A 21,447-nucleotide genomic window follows, 5' to 3' on the forward strand; every position below is an offset into this window, starting at 1 on the left:
CCTCCTCTCTCCTCCTCTGCCTACCACAAGTTGTAAGCTCTAGAAAGTAGGGTGGATCCCAGTGGTCTTAAGGATTGTTTACAAGCCTGCCTAAAACTGGACTTGGCTCAAACTAAGCATGCACCATGTACCCCTTGAATGAATACAGTTAATTAGAAACATGTTCAAGGCGAAATGGAATCTTTCACTCTCTTCTATAAATCCTGTCTCCGAATGTCCATGACAGGGACCTCAAATTCCACTTTTTCTTGTTTATGCTTTCGCTTAGGGTCTTGCCTCACAGGCTTTGTTCTGCCACCGAGTCCCCTTCTGCTAGATTCTGCAATTGTGTGGAGCCACAGAAGGAGCCCAATATTCTTGCTTCTGTGCAGTGATTCTGCTTTTATCATTTACATTACTTAATTTAGTTTGGAACTAAGTGATGTCAATGGGAGTTTTGCATGAATAAGGACGGCAAATGAATCTGTTCCAATTAAATGGAAATTAAAGAGACATTTTCGAGGACGTTTATTCTAAAAATTGATCTGCTTTGCAATTAGTCTCATGTAAAATTATTTTTTCAGTAGTCATGGAAATCACAGGTAGCCCACTAACCCAGGATGAGTAAAGTAGACAATTTCCTCAGAATTATAAAAACTTGAATGGGAAAAATGTTTTGTTTTGTTTTTAATTAGAATTTGTTGTTGTTGTTGTTCATTTTTAACTGTTCTCATTTGTGAAACATAGGAGGTTGAGGGATGAGTGGGAAGAAACACTGAGCTCTGCTCTGGGCACTGAGCACTTTATATATTGCTTGATTTTCTCATGAGGTCTTGAGAACAGCATTAGCACTAGCAGTATTAGTGGCCCTTTTTAAAGTCAAGGAAACCCTGAACTTGATTATTTTGAGATCGCTTGAGGGCCTTTATGATTTCCTGGAACTGTCCCATCATGCAACCTTTGACAATCTGTTGTTCTTACAAAGTATGCTTTTCCAAATACACACTTGATTTTTAGGTTCAATCACTGAACAAGCTACCCACCTACTTTTATACCTTCCATTTCCCTCTGCTGAAAAAAATCTGTTTACTGGGTTAGGAAAATCCACAGAAAGGGATACACTATGAGAGCAAGCCTCCTGCTAACCTACACCTCCTGGAGGTTAGCCTCGGTGAGAAAAAGCTGAAGACAGTGCGGTCCCTAAGTACTTCTAATTTCACACGTATGCTAATGATGCAGGTTAATCAAGCCCCCCTGAATAAAATGAATCTGCCTAACAAGTCAAGTCTCAAAACTGCTTAGGTATATGTGGCAAAGTAAACATTAAATCTGAAGCATTATTTCCAATAACAATTACAAAGCTTGATTCACATAAAGATTCACATTCAGAAATGTGGGGCAACTTTATAAAGTCTGATAAAGTTTCTTCAATAAAATGGGCATCTCTGTGAAACAATTCAAATAAATAAATAAATGAAAATAAAGTCAAGGAAACCGATACTCAAAAAAGGGAAAGGATTCACCCACAAGTCATAGAACCAGTAAGCCGAGAAACAGAGACATAAACCTCAGGTCATTCAACTCCCATTCACCTCAAGACAAATGAATGAATGGATGCTGAAGAATTGTGCAAGTCTGGTTTCAAGTACTTTCTAAGTGTAGTCTTGATGACTGTGATTACACAATAAAGTGAACACAGTTCTCAAAGTTTGTCCTGAGGGAAGGATGTTATCTTGGAACACTAATAGGTGTTGTGGGGCAGGGGGGTGCTGTGCTGGGGTAAGTTTAAGAAATGCTGAGTTGAATGCAATTAAGTTAATTTAAACTAAAATAAAACAAATATCCCGTTAGCACTTACCAGAGCCTTTAATATGAGAAGGTTCCCAGTGAACTAAATTTCAGTGGAGGTGGTTTAGGGCCACCTAGAGTTGGGGATGGTGAGGGGTTGGGGTTGAGACCGAGTAAACTTATCAAAAGTGTTTGAACACCTACTATTTTTCCCTGGGAGAACATTGTATAGGACTAAAGCTCTATGGATTCAAGTGGGTGAAATACTCGTGTTAATTTTCTGAGCAAAAACAAAGCAACAAAGCAGCAGTAGGAGTCGACCCCAAGGGCTACTAATTCTATTGATTTAATATCACCATGTGGACATAAAAGACATTCTTTCCTAAGAAATGGTTACAATAGGAATAGGAGAAAATTGCTATTGATTAGTATTGATGAAATGATACTTGCATTTCCATTTTTGTTCCATTTTTGGGTTTTTTGAGTTTTGTTTTGTTTTTTTTTCTGTAGTGCCCTAAAGCTATCAGTCTCTCTGGCACCTTGAGCCTTAATGAGCTCATTCAGGAAAAAAAAGAAATTGTTTGTCATGTGGAATACCAGAGCATCTTTTATAAAGAGTTGGGGGTTCTTGAGTAGTTCATCAGTTTGGTCCGATTGGGGATTGGTAAAATTAAAACAAAAACAAAAACAAAACAAAACTATGTAAGTGCTAACATAAAGTTAACAGTATTTTGCCAGATAAGAACCCAAAGAATATCAGAAAAGGCATGGGTGTGGGTGGGTAGATATCAGTGGAGAAAGGGGAAATACCTTTAACTCTAAAATTCTTTTATAAAGGAAGAATACATTGTAATGAAACATTTTTAAAATACAAAGAGCATATAAGTGAAAAAGTTCTAAGAATTATTTACTACGATCTCATACTGTCTATGCATTATATATGTATGTATATGTGTGTGGGGGTGCCTTAGTCTCTTCAAGCTGCTAAAACAAACATTCCCTGGCTGATTTATAAACATTAAGACTACAAGTCCAGGATTAGGGCACCAATATGGTCATGTCCCTCTTCTGGATCACAAATTGCCTACTTCTCTTGTATTCTCACACAGCAGAGGGTGGACACAGGCAGCATTCTTGCAACTTTTACAAGGATGTTAATCCTATTCATGAGGGCTTTACCCTCATGACTTCATCTAATTCTATTTATTTCCCAAAGGCCTGACTTCCTAATACCATCATATTGGTGGATAGGATTTCAACATATGAATTTGGGAAGGACATAAATATGCAGACCATAATAACTTGTGAAAAGAGTTTACTGTGTAGCCAGAAGTGGAAAACCACTATCCTAATGTCAATCCCCAAACCAAAGTATGGGCCCCTCAATCTCTTATTTTAAACCCTCATTATTTTTCAGAGCACAGAAAAGAAATACATACCTCAATGCACTGCATATTATATAACACTTAAAGGCTATGGAATTCTGGAATGTTACATAGCACTATTTCTCCAATAAAACATGAATATTCGCAAAAAAATAAAGTAAATGTAGACTGTAACAAGGCTTGATATCAGTACAGGTAAGGATACAACATTTAAACTACCTTTTAACTTTCAGAGTATTTTCAGATCTATGTCATCAATCCCCAACCCCCACCCCCAAATATGGCTCTCCATTGAATTAATGAGGCTCAGTGAAACAACTTATTTGATTTCAGTCTTATGTTTTGTGAAATTGACCTCAGCTACATTTTATTGTCTACAAGCACTTTCTCTTATGATTCTAGGTATGCGGTTTAGCAGTAAACTTAATCCCTTTTGGTTGGGAAGAAATGATGGAATGCCATTCACTGGGAAAAAGGAAGAGTGCTAAATAATAAGTAGGTAACTACAGAAGAAAATTATTTCCACAACTAAACTGAAGAATGTGTATCTGTGAACTTTATTTATTAATGAGAGGCAGCATAGCACAGCAGTTAAGAACATGGCTGTAGTTTGACATCTGTGGGCCCTAAATGCTTTTGCTTTCATGGGCTACTTCCTACACTGAAGAAAAAATTTTTATTTATATATATATATGTATATACACATACATATATAATTTTATTGTTATTTTTAAGTCTGTTGGCATAAGAAATCATCATGTATTCAATATTATTACATTCATATTTATTATATAATCAATGTTACTATGTTAACTTTTTACTTCTGATTTTTGAAGAAATTCAAATTGAAACATTTTTGTGACCCCCTAAAATATGGTGAGCCCTTGGCACTGTTTGTATGCTTAATGGAGAAGTCAGTCCCTGTAAGGAACAAAGATTCTGGAGCCAGACTGCATGGGTACAAATCATGCCTTCTCTGCTTAACAGATGGGTGACGTGTGGTAAGTTACTTTACTTTCCCGGGCCTTCATTTATTTTGTGAAATGGGGAAAATAAAATATCTACATCACAGTGGTGATAAAAGGATAAAAGAAATTATCTTTTGTCAAACAGATCAATGCTTGTCACATTCACTTTCTCTCAGATTATATACATTTGATTATTTTAAAAAATTTGATATCACAGCTGAAATTTTTCTGAATGGAAACAAGCTGCTTCTTGCCTAGTAAGACAAATAATAATAAAAAAAGATAACGCTGGATTCAGCTGAGAGAAAATGGGAGGGGAAGAAGACATTAAGAAAGGATACATTCCTGGGGCTAGGCTGCCTGATTCCAGAGCTTGCTTCTGTCACTTAATAGCTGTGTGTGATCCTAGGCAGGTTGTTTAATCTAAGCACTGTTTTGACACTTTTGAAATGTAGATTAAAAATAGCATTCATGGGGCGCCTGGGTGACTCAGTGGGTTATGATCTCAGGGTCCTGGAATCGAGCCCCGCATCGGGCTCTCTGCTCAGAAGGCAACCTGCTTCGCCCTCTCTCTCTGCCTGCCTCTCTGCCTACTTGTGATCTCTCTCTATCAAATAAATAAAGAAAATCTTTAAAAAAAAAAATAGCACGCAGCTTACAAGGTTATTGTTGGCTTAAATGACCGCTTAATGATATACTTAATAATAGTGGGTACATAATAATAAAACCAACACTTATTTTTATTTCTTTATAACTTTTCCACTTCTCCCTTTTTATTGCAACCTTTTTTGGGAATCCGGCTCACAATTCCAATTATACGGAGCGACAGCAGTCAATAGGGAGACTAGAGTGTATGAAGAAATACGAAACTTGAACACTAAGGAAGTCCTACAATATAAATAAAAACTCTATCATTAAAAAATTATCTTTCTTGGGGCGCTTGGGTGGCTCAGTGGGTTAAGCATCTGCCCTCAGCCCAGGTCATGATCCCAGGGTCCTGGGATGGAGCTTCGCCTTGGGCTCCTTGCTCAGCGGGGTGTCTGCTTCTCCCTTTCCCTCTAACTCTCCCTCTGGCTCATGCTCTTGCTCGCTCACTCTTTCAAATGAATAAATAAAAAAAATTAAAAAAAATCTTTCTCACCATTCTTTCACTAATCTCCACAAACACAAATCCTTTCTTAATTTGTATTATCAATTTAGCTATTACTAAAAAAAGGGGGGACAGTCAGGGAAGTAGGAAGAAAAAAATTGGGATTTGGAAAAGAAATGCTAAGTGTAAGTTCCAACTAATATGCTATACGTATTATTGGTTCTAAAGAAGAATCTCCGATAAATGACCATTATCAAGAAGAACTGAAACATTTATATGTAAGCCAGTCCTTAATATTTACAAGATAAAATAATATTTGGGGAGAAAAATACAAATGAAGGCCCATATAAGTGTGGGGCTCTGAAAAGTGATGCATCCCCTCTTGTGTTAGGACAGAACTACTTAGATGTTTCATTATTCTCTCCTAGTCTCCCACACTTTTTTTTCCCCAGGCAAAGAACTTTATTAACCTTGTTTCAAACTTTATTCCCAGGCTTCCTCAGTTTAATTAGCTGCAAAGAATGAATTGTGTGTAAGCAAAAACTGAAAAGAGCTGCAGTGTCCAAGGGGCCTGGGTTTAAAAATATTAGAGATCTAGATTTATCAGAGCCATGAACAAAATTTATAAGGCAGTCATAATATAAGATAGCAGCTTCCCAGTAACTTCTTCAAGTTTTCCCTTCTTCAAAAGTTGACTCAATTCAGTTTGCCTCATTCTTGGAAGCTTCATCAAAATTCTCCACAAAATGTGGAACTTCATCATCATCATTATCCTCTCTGGTACCAAATGGGGCTTTTCTTCCCACAGACTGTGTAGGCAGAGCTTCAGCCAGTCTTCTTCAGCTAGTCAGACTGTCTGCACCAACTTGGTTTAAGATACTGGGAAGCATGTCTGTCAGCGGCTTTGTCTCAGCGTGGTCTATGATGGAGAAAGTGTTCTCTGCCAGTGATATCTGAACTGTGGGGTTGTCAGAATGGATCACTGTTCCTTGGTTTGTGAACATATTCACTTCTTCAATACCAGAGATATTATTTATCCCTGACTTCTTTAGGGAGAACTGAAGGGTTGTTTTTTTTTTTTTTTTTTTTTTTTTTTTTTTTTTTTTTTTTTTTTTTTAAATCATCTGCTATAGCCATTCTATGAGCCATCAACTTTCTTCAAGCAGTCCCTTTCCCACCAGGGCACACTTGTGCTTGCAGTTTGGTAAATTTCACTTGGTTTATGATAGTTTCTTTCATCTTGTTGGAGCAGAAATGGGACTGCGTGGGGGAATAGGGTTGGTGCTTAGGGAGTCTCAGGTGGACCAGCTGAGATTAGGTGCACACAGGCGGGGGAGCAAGATGGCAGCTAGAGTTCTCATGAACTTTTACAAATGAAAGTGGTAGGATGAATATGTGTGTTTCTTATTCATAATCTCATTTTAATGGTTGGCTTGTGTTCAATAAAAGTCTCTAATTCAATGAAGTGGCATATCTTTAATGGGAGAATAACAAAGAATGGGAATTTGCATTTCCTGTTTGATAAAATGAATACAATATATGGAATTAGGAAATGCCTATTAATATTGTCAGGAGGTGATTTATGTACTATTACAAAAGATTTCCTTTCCAATTGAAGTCCTATAGACTGGCATTTTCTAAAAAGAAGAGTTGAAAATTTTAAATCGAAGTTTATTCCATTTCTGTGTGTATGTAAATATAAAATTACTTTTTAAAATATGGGGCAAAGGAAAGTATTTAGAACATATTTGTCTATTTGTATGATATTTTCCTACAATTTGACTGCTTAACTTATTTTTTGTGGGTTAAGGAAACCAAGGATGACTTCTCTGGTGATGTAAAAATTTCATAGACACTTCATAAGACAGGCTGCATCCCACCATGGTATTATTTATTTGGGGTTATTCATACTTGTAGTTAGCTATTTGTATTATCATTTCTTTGGGGGAATGGGTGAAAACTTACAGGATAGAAATTCTTGTACTTCCACAAGCACAAAGTGTAACCAGGAAGTTTTACTGAGAGAATTATTTTTGTAAGAGATTTTATCCATTTATTTGAGAGAGAGAGAGAGAGAAAGATCACAAGCAAGTAGGGAGAGTAGAGGGCAAAGCAGACTCCCCTCTGAGCCCCTGGCTCAGTCCCGATGTGGGACTCGATCCCAGAACCCTGGAATCATGACCTGAGCCAAAGGCAGATACTTAAATGACAGGGCCACCCAGGTGCCCAGGATTAATCATTCTGACTTAATTTTCATAGACTGAAAGATAATGGCTTAAGATTCTTTATGTTCTAGACTTGACATTGCCTACTCTCTCTAACTCTGTGAAACTCATTTAATGATGTCTCTGCTTTAGCTTTTCTAACTATAAGACAGAATTACTAACTTTTTTGCTTTCTTGCCTACCCTCAAATCCTATGGACAAATCTGAGTATTCAGAGTTTAAGTCAATGACTTTATTTTAGTCTCATTAAAGTGTTGCAAGCAATTCCTACTTATAAAGGCTAAAGTGAACAAAATATGCATGCCTATTATAATTTACAGTTACTGAACTGATTTCCAGAAAACATCCCAAATCTTAAAATTCGAAAAAAAGCTGGCACTTTGACACTGTGGGTCTTTGGTGACCAATAGGGACATGTTTAACAGATGCCTCTACTAAAGGGTATTTCTCCCCCCCACCACCCATTTTGTTTTATTTTATTTCTTTTCAGTGGGCGTGGTGCATAAACAATGAATTTTGGAACACTGAAAAGAAATTAAAGGGTATTTCTTAAGGAAAATCATAAATAGGGTTCTAGTCCAAGATGGTGATGTAGAAAGATCCTGTGCTTACCACCTCCACAGAACACACAATATTATACCTATTTAGAGAGCAATTCCTCCTAAGAAGAACCAAAGGCTGACTGAACCACTTCCAAACAACAAAAGACAGAGACAATGACAAAAGAGAATAGCAAGAGAAACAATCCATTCCTTCAAGTTTACACAAAGTAGCTGTTTTGCCTAATCTAGATGAACAAACACAGAATGTCAAGCAAAATAGGGAGGCAGAGGAATTTGCTCCCCAAAAAAGGAAAAAGAAATTTACAAATAAATATATGTAAAATATGGCAACATACACATAAAATATGGAGTAAAAAACATTTTTAAAGAATATATTCAAACTTAAATGACCATGTGATACACTACATAAACAAAACAAAAAATAAAAATTATGTGACCCTTTCAATAGATGCAGGGAAAGCATTAGCAAACTTCAACATCTGTTCATGATAAAAACTTTCAACGATATGGGAATAGGGAGAACATACCTCAACATAAAAAAAACCATATAGAAAAATCTGCAGCAAACATTATACCCCAAGGAAAAACTAAGAGCTTTTCTTCTAAGATTAAGAACAAGACAACAATGTCCACGCTCTCCACTTTTAGTTAACAGAATACTGGAAGTCCTAGCCACTGCAATTGGACAAGAAAAAGAAGTAAGAGGCATCCATACCGGTAAGGATGAAGTTAAACTGTCACTATTTGTACTACTATGCATAGAAAGCATAAAGACTTCAACAAAAATCTATTAGAAGTAATAAATGAATTTGGATACAAAATTAATACCCAGAAACCAGTAGTGTTTATATACACTAAGAGCAAAGTAGCAGTAAGAGAAATTAAGGAAACTCTTGCATCTACCCTTGTACTAAAAATAATAAAGTACCTAGGAATAAACATAATCAAGGAGGTGAAAGACCTGTACTCTGAAAATTAAAAAACACTGCTGGAAGAAAGTGAAGATGGCACAAAGAAGTGGAAAGACATTCCATGCTAAAAGGGCTAGGAGAATTAATATTGTTAAAATGTTTATGCTACCCAAAGCGATCTACAGACTCAATGCAATTCCTATCACAACAATAATAGCAGCCACAGAAGTAGAACAAAAAATACTAAAATTTGTATGGATGCACAAAAGACTGTGGGTAGGCAAAGCAAGTTTGAGAAAAGAACAAAGCTAGATGTATCGCAATTCCAGATTTCAAGATAAACTACAAAGCTGTAGCAATTAAAGCCACATGGTACTGGCACCAAAATGGGCACAAAGATCTATAGATCAGCCCAAAAATAAAACCATGCTTCTATGATCATTTAATCTATGACAGAAGAGGCAAGAATATACAATAGGTAAAAGACAGTCTCTCCAATACACTAGGCAGCAGCATGCAAAAGAACGACTGGACCACTTTCATACACCACACACAAAAATGAACTCAAAATGTTTTAAAGACCTAAATGTGAGATATGACACCATAAAAGTCCTAGAAGAGAGCACAGGTAGTAATTTTTCCTGACATCATCCACAGCAACATTTTTCCAGATATGTATCCTAAGGAAAGGGGGAAAAAAGCAAAAATAAACTGTTGGGACTACATCAAAATAAAAAGATTCACACAGCGAAGGAAAGCATCAACAAAACAAAAAAGGTAACTTACTAAATGAAAGAAGATATTTGTAAATATATATGTTATTTATTATTACCTATAATATATATTTTTATGTATTATCTATTTTATGTATTAATATATATCACTGTACAAATGATATATCATAAGAGGCTAATATCCAAAATATATACAGAATCTACACTACTCAACACCAAAAAATTTAAACAATCTGATTAAAAAATGGGCAGAAGACCCAAAAAGATATTTTCTTTTTTTTTTTTTCTTCAAGATTTTATTTATTTGACACAGAGAGAGAGAGAGAGAGAGAGCTATCACAAGCAGAGGAGAGGGGTAGAGGGAGAAGCAGACTCCCTGAGCTGGGAGCCCTATGCGGAGCTCAGTTGTAGTACTCTGGGAACTTGACCTAAGCCAAAGGCAGATACTTAATCAACTGAGCCACCCAGGCTCTCCCTGAAAAGATATTTTCCAATAGAACACACAGATGACCAATAGACACATGAAAAGATAATCATCAGGGAAACGCACACCAAAACCACAATGAGATATCACCTTATACCTGTCGGAATGGCTAAAAGAATAAAAGAAAAAAGAAATAACTTGTGTTGGCAAGAATGCAGAGAAAAAAAAAAAGAACCCTCTTGTACTGCTGGTGGCAATGTAAATTGGTACAGTCACTGTGAAAACAGTACAGAGGTTCCTCAAAAAATTAAAAATAGAAATACCACATGATTCAGTAATTCCACTACTGGCTATCTACCCCCAAGAAAATGAAAAATACTAGTGTGAAAATATACATGCACCCTTATGTTTCTTGAGGCATTATTTATAATAGCCAAGATAGCGAAGCCACCTAAGTGTTCATTGATAGATGAATAGATAATGAAGATGTCATACACACATGCGTGCACACACACACACACACACACACGTGCGCGCGTGCGTGCGCACACGTTGAATAGGACACAGACAAAAAAAGGATGAGATCATGCCATTTGTGACGACATGTATGAGCGTAGAGGGTGTGATGCTAAGTGAATAAGTCAGACTGAGAAAGACAAATAACCATATGATTTCACTCATATGTAGAATCTAGAAAACAAAACAACAAATAAACAAACAAACCAAAGAGTAGAATCGAACCTATAAACACAGAGATCAAAATGATGGTTGCCAGAGGGAAGGGAGGTGGAAGGATGGGCAAAATGGGAAGGGGAATGGGAGATAGAGGTTTCCAGTCAGGGGAATAAAAAGTACAGCACAAGGAATGCAGTCATTTATATTTTAATACCATGTATGATTACAGATGGGAGCTACCCTTGTGGTGAGCATAGCAGAACGTGCAGAGACGCTAAATCGCTATGGTACACACCGGAAACTAACGTAATGCATATGTCAACTATATTCAAATAAAAAATTAAAAATATATATATGATTTTGCAGCTTCTCTGGTGTGTTTTATTTTTTTAAGTCATCTCTTCTGAGATCTAGATCGTCTCTAGAAATCCAATTGAAATTGACATTCCCACAAATACTGGGTGGGGTTTGTTTTTGGTTTTTTTTTTTTGCTTACCATATCTTTCTGTATACTTTGGTATGTTGTTTGTTTTTCACACTTGGAGTCTTGAAAGCTATACACATTGTTTTCAGTTTTTCTAATAGTGTTGTTACAAATTTGATTAATATAACCACATTTATTTTTGTCATTTACTACTTCTAGAGATTAAGTAAAAATTAAAAATAAAGAAAAATGAAAAAAGAAATAAAAGGAAAATATTCAATGGGTTGAGTAAACAAAATATGCTTGAATTACTACTTTTCACCTTCTAATAAATTAGTTCAGAAATTCTAGCTCAGTCTCCCTACATGTCTGAACTATAATTTTCTGTTCAGTTAAACGTATACATGCACAGGGGCACCTGGTGGCTCAATTGGTTAAGCACCTGCCTTCGGCTCAGTCATCCTCCTGGGGTTCTGGGACCGAGTCTGCAACAGGCTCCCTGCTCAGCGGGGAGTCTGTTTCTCCCTCCGACCCTCTCCCCTCACATGCTCTCTCATTCACTCTCTCTCAAGTAAATACATACATAAAGTCTTTGAAAAAAAAATGTACATATGCAGAAAAATGAAGTCTCTTTTGGTAAATTGATATAATTATGGTATCATTCTTTCTGATTTTGAAGAAGAACAAATAATGTAAATACATATTCTTTTTGGCCTTAGCCGAGTACTTTCTACAATTCATAAAACCTTACTGAAGTTTCAGAAAGAAAAAAGAAAAAATCCTAATTAAGGAAAACATACATTCCTTATATTTAGTGAAATAAATACAACATATAAACAGAGGATGATGCTTATTTCAAGACACGGCCATTGCCTAATGTGCTTTTAGATTTCATCCTCTTTAGATGTCATCAATGCTGGCAACATGTTTTTGTTGAAGAATTTTAATATAAGAGAGCCTTCAAGTGTGGGTTTTCTTTCAAACAACTATAACCATTTGGAAGGCATTTTGTGAATTAAAAAAAATGTGGGTAATGTTGCCTTTCTTTGAATATTGGTGTGAGTTTAAAGTCATAGTATTGATACTCATTTTGTTGGGGAACTCAAATAGACTCTGAAAACAATCAGAAAAGGGAATTCTGAAATTGTTAGCTGATACAAGAATCAGGAGCTTTTTTCACTGTTGATCTTGACTGATGAAAGGCAGTGAAGACGGAAGTTCTCAAGGTATGTGGCTAAAGCCAGGAAAATAAAGTATTTGAAAAATCATAATAAAAAATTCAAGTTATGAGGAAGTGGTGATGCAATATGGAGGCTTAAATGGGTAGAAGAATAAATGAAACAAGATGGGATTGGGAGGGAGACAAACCATAAGTGACTCTTAATCTCACAAAACAAACTGAGGGTTGCCGGGGGGAGGGGGTTGGGGAGAAGGGGGTGGGATTATGGACATTGGGGAGGGTATGTGATTTGGTGAGTGCTGTGAAGTGTGTAAACCTGGTGATTCACAGACCTGGGGATAAAAATATATGTTTATAAAAAATATATGTTTATAAAAAATAAAAAATTAAAAAAAAAAAATTCAAGTTAGCTAATGCTTTGGCATCTCTCATTACAATTGTTGTAATTTGCAGATGATACCACTGAGAATCAGAGAAATTAAATGATTTAATCAAGTCCACAGGGTTAAGGTCAGAAACTGGGAGTCGAGTCAGGACACTTGACACACAGTGGGAGTGTGTTTCCCACCACTACATCACAGTGACAGGTTCACTGGACTCTTTCTTGAAGTAACTAAGCTTTGTAAAGGCAAATCTCCTGAATGTGTAGTGATGTACACTCATAAGGGCTAAAAATAAAAAATAAAAAAATAAATTGATTTAAAAATTTTTACCTTCTGGGTAAGTAAAAATCTGGAGAACTTTACATTTTTCTGCACATTAAAAAATCCTAGAAAATTTATATGTGCAGTGATTTATTCTAACAAACTACAACACTGTTTTCTCCCTCCCTCTCTCTATAGTTTGAACTTTGCTTTTTGATGCTTAGAGGGAAGGAAAATAATTCTAATTTAATTATTCAGATTATGTTTATAGTTCATTTTCAAAGAATCTTTTTACTGCAGTATTATGCTGCCATTATAATTTTTAGTTCCTAAATTCGCTAACAATAAATGTCACATTATCTTTCTTGTCATTAAATCAGATGGACTCTGACTCTAAGCTTCTTCTTGCTTGGTTGGTAAGAGATCCAACTTTAGTCATTTTGGCAACATCTACCTGCCTTTTTGGGAGTTTCACAGGATGACAGGAAAATGGGGGAAGGCCTCAGCTCTATAGTCAAACAGAAACCTGAGGACATACTTAATATATAAGCCTACATCTTCTTAAAGGTAGGTAGTCGCAGTCAAAAGTAGCTTTGTCAAGTACTTCAAGACCTACCTCCTTAGAAGACCCATGTTCTCAACCAAACTCCCCCAGGTTCTTCCATACTCTTGGGGTTTCAGCAAGGACGGACGAATGGACCCCTGTTAATCATGGGTCCAAGAACTGTTCATCACCTTCCTATTCGAGACAATCTTTTTCTACTTTGGTTGCTTCTGCTCCTCTGTGTCTTCCTCCATTCCTCTCTCTAGCCTCCAGCATAATTCTTCAATAAACTGAGACTTCAGAAAGAAACCCTGGGATTCGGGAAGTTTATCTTTAGGTAACAAAGGAAGCACAAACTCTAGCTACTTTCTGGAATGAGGATGGGAGTGAAATAGAGATACCAAAATGAAAATAGCTCTTGTTTTTTCTAATCCTTCCCTGGCAATGAAAATGAAACACAAATTAATGTCTACCAATAAATTATCCTGTCTCACGCTCTACACTCAAGACCCTCACAAATATGATCTGCCAACTGGTCACAAATAATGGCTACACACAATTCTTCTCACTACAATATCCTCTTATCAGAGGTACCCTTGTAGCCAATACAATTCTAATTCTTCATTTTATAAAAGATGAAATTAAGAACCAGAGTGAGACATCCTTTTTCTTATCTTCACATACATACTTCAGTAAAGGTAGTATTAATTAGCAGTCCAGTATTCTTTGTGCTGAAAAACTCAAACATTTTTCCTTATGAATATGAATACATGACGGTAATGAAAGCCAGAGAACTTCTGAAAGCACCAACATTGTCAAAGTTGACTACAGTTTCAGGTAACTTGAGCATGGCTCTTGCCTGATCTATATCTGAACCCTAGTTAAAAACTGAACAATACAACAGTGAGTTATCATATAGAAGTAAATGACTTATTTTTTTGAAGATTTTATTTATTTATTTCACAGAGAGACAGAGATCACAATTAGGCAGAGAGACAGGCAGAGAGAGAGAGAGAGAGGGAAGCAGGCTCCCCACTGAGCAGAGAGCCCGATGCAGGACTCCATAGGATGATAGTGTGAGGGCTCATTTTCCTGGGGTATTTTTCATACCTGTTCTCTATTTGTGGCAAGTGGGAACAAAAAACACATCTGATAGGACACACTCTTCAGAACTCCTGGAAAAAAACACAAAGAACCAGCAGTTATTAAACTGTATGTGGCAAAAGAAGAACAAAGGCCAAACAGGAGGCTCATTTCCACATGAAATTCATACTAAAGCTGGGCTAAGGATTCTTGGTAGGCCACCCAAACAGATACAAAATAACTGAGAGATAAAGAGAATTCGGTATTGGCTCCTTAAATTTATGGCAATAATACTTCTTAAACAGATCTTCATGTTGAATTTTCAGACCCAGCCTCTCAAGTATGACTATTATATAAGTTACTAGTTGCATATTAATTTCTAAGAAGAAAAAAATGGAACAGTTCATTAGGCCCCTAAATTTTCATTATTTTGAGCTTTCTAAAACTGTTCTATCTTGCACACAAGGCACCAGAAAGGAATTTAAAGGTGTGACTGTCCCAGGATTGTTAAGAAAATGTATAGCTAAATGCATATTTATAGATCTTATTAAGTATCAGAGCAAGGTAGTAAACTTTTTTTTTTTTTAAAGATTTTATTTATTTACCTGACAGAGAGAGATCGCAAGTAGGCAGAGAGGCAGGCAGAGAGAGAGAGGAGGAAGCAGGCTCCCTGCTGAGCAGAGAGCCGGACGCGGGACTCGATCCCAGGACCCTGAGATCATGACCCGAGCCGAAGGCAGCGGCTTAACCCACTGAGCCACCCAGGCGCCCCGGTAGTAAACTTTTTTAAATAAGATTGCATAATATAGGGACGCCTGGGTGGCTCAGTTGGTTGGATGACTGCCTTCGGCTCAGGTCATGATCCCGGAGTCCCGGGATCGAGTTCCGCATCGGGCTCCCGAGATCGAGTTCCGCATCGGGCTCCCAGCTCCATGGGGAGCCTGCTTCTCCCTCTGACCTTCTCCTCGCTCATGCTCTCTCTCACTGTCTCTCTCAAATAAATAAATAAAATCTTAAAAAAAAAAAAAGATTGCATAATATAGCCTAACAGGTGCACCTGGGTCGCTCAGTTGGTTAAGCTTTTGGCTCAGGTCATGATCTCAGGATCCTGGGATCGAGTCCCGCCCTGACCTCCCTGCTCAGCAGGGAGCCTGCTTCTCTCCCTGCCTGCCGGTCCTCTTGCTTGTGCTCTCACTCTCTCTGTCCATCAGATACATAAGTACATACTCTCTGTCTTTCAGATACATAAGTACATACATGAAGCCTAACAAACTGTTCTTATATAATATTTTGCTTAGACTATAGATAATCATTGACAAGTACTCAGGGAGGCAAAGATTTGGTATAATTAATAAGTATTAAATATTTTTTCAATGACATCATTTCCACATGGAAGTCAATTTAAATGTATAAATTATTCTGCAGTGTATTTATGTAAACATGCTCCATGAAGTTTCCTTTAAAGGTTTATTGAAACTGATTTTAGACCACATGCATCAAGTAATTGTAAAAAATTTCTATCTTGAGCAATTTTCACATGAATTTTATCACTGCAAATTAAAAATTATACCTTTTCATTCTTCTGTTTGGTGGTGCACATCCCTTATAGACAAAATCCCTTAATATTTTTAATTATAGTTTTACTCATTTAAATTGCTAACATGAGTAAAATCACTGTAATTTCTCATACCAGCAGAATTATGAGTAATATCAAATGATTAATATAGGCCAGTCTTATGAAAATTTTGTCAAGTATGAAGACAAAATTAAATACACATATTTTTTCCAGTTTCATAATGGAGATAGAAAAACTACATTTCAATAGTGGTAAATTTTCACTTCTTTTCTTTTCAAGTTCCATTTGTTATAAGGAGTGCGTCTAACCATGTCTATAGAAATGAAATATTTTAATATGCATTCCTATTTCAGATATGAATGACAAATGTAAACATAATAAAAACTAATTGTAAAGACACATGTGGTAGGTAGATAACTGTTCCTCATTCTTCCTATTTTTTTCTGTACGTCCATGCACTTTGCCCTGTCACTATGGAGTTCCCCTCACCAGAAGCATTTGTATTGGGTTTTGCCAGATGACTGTCTTTGGCCAGTGGAATGTGGGCATACATGACAGTGTAGCAATTCAGTCTATTTCCTGAGGTCCAGTGATATACCAAGAAAGAAATGCTTCAGGTAGCTGCTGCCCCATTAGCTCGCCTGCCCCCCAAAGAAGAGGCATGAAGCAAGCCTGAGCCCACTGCCAGTCTGGGGCTAAGACCAGCTGAAATGCATCCTAAAGCAGAACTCAACGTAAGCTGAAACACAGTCAACAGACTGCAGAGCACATAGGTCAATGCTTCTCGCTGTCTACCAATAAAAATGTGTGATTGCTAATGATTACAGCATTATTGAAGCAACGGAATAAACTTCCACAAGGCTGTATGGAATATTCATACAAAAGTGAAAAACAAACATGATAATTCCTGACAAAACAAAGAATTGTCCAACTTACCACTGGACTCAGTGTCATCCTTAACAGCATGATTTGGGCAAGTTATTGTACCTCTCTGATATTTCAGCCACAGGAGTAGTTAGATGGATGATTTCCTTTCTCTTCCTTCTTTCTTTCTCTCTTTTCTTTTTCTTTTCTTTTCCTTTTTTTTTTTTTTTTTGTTGTTTTGTTTTGTTTTGTTTAGATTTATTTGAGAGAAAGAGCATACGTAAGCCAGGGGAGGGACAGAGGGAGAGGGAGAAGCAGACTCCCGCTGAGCATAGGGCCCGACACGGAGCTCACAAACCTATCATGACCTGAGCCAAAACTGAGTCAGACGTTCAACCGACCAAGCCACCCAAGTGCCCCTGGATGGATGATTTCTTAGGCCCATGTACATTCAATCAAGCAAGAAGGGCTTTGTAGTCCAAGAGTAATTAAAAGTCCCAAAGATGAAAATTTCATAAGCTGAGTGTCTCTAGAAAACCATTATGGCAAATGACATATTAATGTCATTCATTCATTCAGTGGTTACTTTAGGATAGCCATCTTAAGACCACAGCTATGCCAAGAATCATGAGGGATGAAGAGGAGGAGATGATGTGTTTTTGTCTGTAAGAAATAAAGGAAAAAAACCCTAATAGGGGACATAACACACAAAAAAGAAAAATCTAAGGGTTAGGAGAGTGTTATTAACCAAGGGCTTCAAGAAGGTAATCTCTTCCAGCTGGAGAGATTAGGAAAAGCTCTTGGGAGGAAGTGGTGTTCAGGCTGGATCTTGGTGGACATGATTTCAACAGGAAGAAATTTAAAGCCCTTTGTTGACTGAAGGAAGGGCACTGAAGCAGTGCCTTGAAATGGTGAGTTTTTCTCTTTCAGTGGAATATATACTGTGTCAGGGACAAGATGGAGATATGGCTAGAAAGAGAAGTACGGGCCATATTTTCAAGGATTTTAATTTCGACATGCAGAGGCTTAGAATTTACCATTTAGAGAATAATCAACAACTCAAAACTTTTGAAAAGGAGTGTGCCTAAGGAGGGTTTTAGAGAGACTCAAGTGATCCAGTGCTGGGAGAAAAGAGATAAAGGAGACTTGGGGAAAGCCGGGAGCCCTTTTCAGTGGGCCTGAGTTTTGGGGATGGGGAGTGGGGAGGTGAGGAGTGGGCATTTTAAATACAAACCTAGCAATGTGTTCTTCCCTGTAATATAGCATATAGAGGAGATAGAAAGATGGAATCACTAGAGAGTCATTTTAAACTACTGCTATATGGTGAGAAAACTGTATTTAAAAAAAAAAGAAAAGAAAATTCCAGGATTAAGTAATGTTTTTCAAACTTTAATGTCACAACTTTAATGCAACTTTAATGTCTTTGCAAAAGAAACACCTGGGGCTCTTCTGAAAAATACAGACTCCTGGGCCTCAAGCCTAGAGATTAGGAAACGGTGCTAAGAGACACCTAGGATTTTTATTTTAATAAGTACCTCAAGTGATAATGATGCAGGTGTTCGGTTTGTAAGTCATTCTTTGAATCTGGTTGAAAACATAGTAGTAACAATAAAAGGAAACATTTATTGCCTACTTCCCGTGTGGGGACACTTGGCTAAATGCATGCATACAGTTTCTCATTTTACCCTTAGGATGAACCCAAGATGTAGCTGTTAACACTATTCTCCAACTCATAGAAACCAAGATTTAGATTCTAAAAAAAAATCCATAAATCCCAAGATTTAGGGCTTCTACCGCTCTCTGAAACTTACAGAGCCAGTAAGTGATAGATTCAAGATATGATTCTAAGACTGCCCAACTTCAGAATTCACACAGGAGAAGTTCATGACATTAAAGACTTGAGCTTTTGTCTTTTTTTCTGATTTTTTTTTCTTCTTAAAATTTTCAACTGATTGGGACCAGTGCCACATTTAACAAGATTGTCTGATTAAATTTACTCTAGTAAAAAATCTCATTCCTAAGTAGAGAAAGACCAGCTGGAACATAATCAGTCATCATAGTGGGATGCCCTAGATATGAAGATGCCCGTCCTACCAAGAATAATGCCCATGCATATAGCAGTAATTCTAAAATAAATATAGAAGATTTCTATAGCATGTGTTATTATAACCATTTAAGCAGAAACACAGGAACTTTAAAGTGGGACATTATCATTGCCTTAAACATTTTTCCTTCACGATCTTAAAACTGACATCTCAAAATAAATCATGATCTTGAAGCCTGAGCATTAATTGTCTGAAGGACTGGGCCACAGTAAAACATGCTGAAAGTCAGATTTGACTTTATTCTTCTTAAATACCTCTTGGCTCCAACCCCTGTTTCTTTTCTCTCTCTCTCTCTCTCTCTTTTTTAAGACTGAAGAGCCAGTCATTTATCTGTATTTCCTATAATAATGGAAGTAGTAGTAATTTATGTTGCTGCAAGAAAAGGAAATGAATTAAATATGTTACGTGACACAAAGTCCAATGAACCCAGTACTGACATTAATTCTCCCCCACTTTAAGAAAGAGGCCCAAAGAGGGAGCCAGTAATAGAGTTTTCCTCATAAAACTTAAGAAGAAATGAACACAAACACTTTCTAGAGTGAGAGCAGAAACTGGTATCTGCCATTGGTTGTAATTTTCTAGTTTTGTACCTAAGAACTGTTCCATGTTGTTATTTGTTCTGGAAGATGTGGCTGAGGAAAGTGTGGTAGTAGTCTGTTGTCACTGTAAACTGATAATGGAGTTTTTATTTGCCTTTCTTATCACTGATCGCCTTTCATTAATGACATTTCTCTCTTGCTCCCAGAGGTAAAGGTGAGAGTGTTAGAAGTGCCTTTTAATTTTAAACTCAGCAATCCAAGTCAATTTATGAAGTTGTATTATTTTGTTCTAGGACTTTCAGAGGTAGCTTTTATTTAAAGCTGATGCAGAACCAACTGTGTCCCAGACACTACGCTAAACTCTATGCAGGGCACAGGTGGGGACTGATTTCTCTTCTTTCCATTGCATTTGTGTCCAGCTTGCTGTGTATCTTATATCCTTAAGAAAGTTATTAAAGAATAAGGGAAAAATAAAAAGCCTACTCTGCACCATGAGCAGAAATTTTCCTATAGGTAAAGAACATACATTTGAAAAATAACATCAAATGGGAGTTACAGAATTTCTTTAATTCCCTTAAAAGAGTCATTCATCACCAGTGCTGGACATTTGGACATGACCAAAGATACACTGGATAATTCTTTAAGGTTGTAGTTCATATATATCCTCTGGTCTACACTTCAGTGTAAACTTTTTGATGCTTGAAAACATGAAGAGAGTCTGGCAGCTTTTTATAGAAATAGAAAACTGAGAAATTATAGACTTAGGTTATGATTATTTATTGGGAAACCAAAGAACCTGAAATGTTATAATTTAAAACCAATGTATAAATATAAAAAGTAGATACAAAATAAATATATCTACATGAAAAATACTCTTACATTTAATAAAAAAATACTTTGAGAATAAAAATAATATTCTACTCCAATGTCCACTCTCACCACTGTTACTGAACATAGTACCGGAAGTCCTAGCCACAGCAATCACACAACAAAAAGAAATAAAAGGCATCCAAATTGGCAAGGAAGAAGTAAAACTTTCACTGTTTGCAGATGACACGATGCTCTATATGGAAAAACCTGAAGATTCCATCAAAAAACTGCTAGAACTGATAAATGAATTCAGTGAAGTCACAGGATACAAAATCAGCGTGCAGAAATCTGTTGTGTTTCTATACATCAATAATAAAGGGGGAGAAAAAGAAATTTAGGAATCAATCCCATTTACCTAGAAATAAGATACCTAGAAATAAATCAACAAGATACCTAGAAATAAGCCCAACCAAAAAAGCAAAAGACCTATACTCTGGAAACTACAGAGCAAGAGGAAGTGGAGGCTATATGACTTAAAGCATCTTAGAAAATTCTGTTACATCTATTGCATAAATTTTGTCCTGGGAGTTGAACAATAACTTTGCACAAGACAAACTTGCAGCATTCAAAAAGATTTTTAAAACCGCAATATGTAATACTCTCTCCAGTCTCTTCCCAATTTAACTTTCTTTCATTATAACTCACAGAACAAAGAGGCAAGTGGAAAACTGACTGATGTTGATCACATCACAGGCACTAGTTTCTCTTTGATGTGCCATGGCCAGTTTCTCCCTGCTCTTCCTGGACATCCCAGGCCATGCCTTTCAAATCTGAGATAGCTTGATCCTAATGTGGTGATCAGGTACAACAACTCTGCAGCCAGTGTAGCTGGATTGAAATTCTGGCTTTGCCTGTTAACCAGTTGTGCAATCTTGA

At 36.8% G+C, this 21,447-nt stretch overlaps 1 protein-coding gene and 1 pseudogene across 4 annotated transcripts in view; both read right to left on the reverse strand.

Moving 5' to 3' along the window:
* The window catches only part of ETV1 (ETS variant transcription factor 1), a 243,576-nt gene that overhangs the window by 104,618 nt on the left and 117,511 nt on the right, over positions 1–21,447 (reverse strand). For all 4 annotated transcript variants that reach the window (XM_059171254.1, XM_059171257.1, XM_059171256.1 and 1 more), the window contains one exon: positions 14,645–14,709. The gene's annotated coding sequence lies outside the window, so the exon portion shown is untranslated. The remainder of the gene's footprint in view (positions 1–14,644; positions 14,710–21,447) is intronic.
* LOC131829448 (transcription factor BTF3-like) lies at positions 4,369–8,145 on the reverse strand (annotated as a pseudogene).

Source organism: Mustela lutreola, chromosome 4 (assembly GCF_030435805.1).
Source record: "Mustela lutreola isolate mMusLut2 chromosome 4, mMusLut2.pri, whole genome shotgun sequence".
NCBI lineage: Eukaryota > Metazoa > Chordata > Mammalia > Carnivora > Mustelidae > Mustela > Mustela lutreola.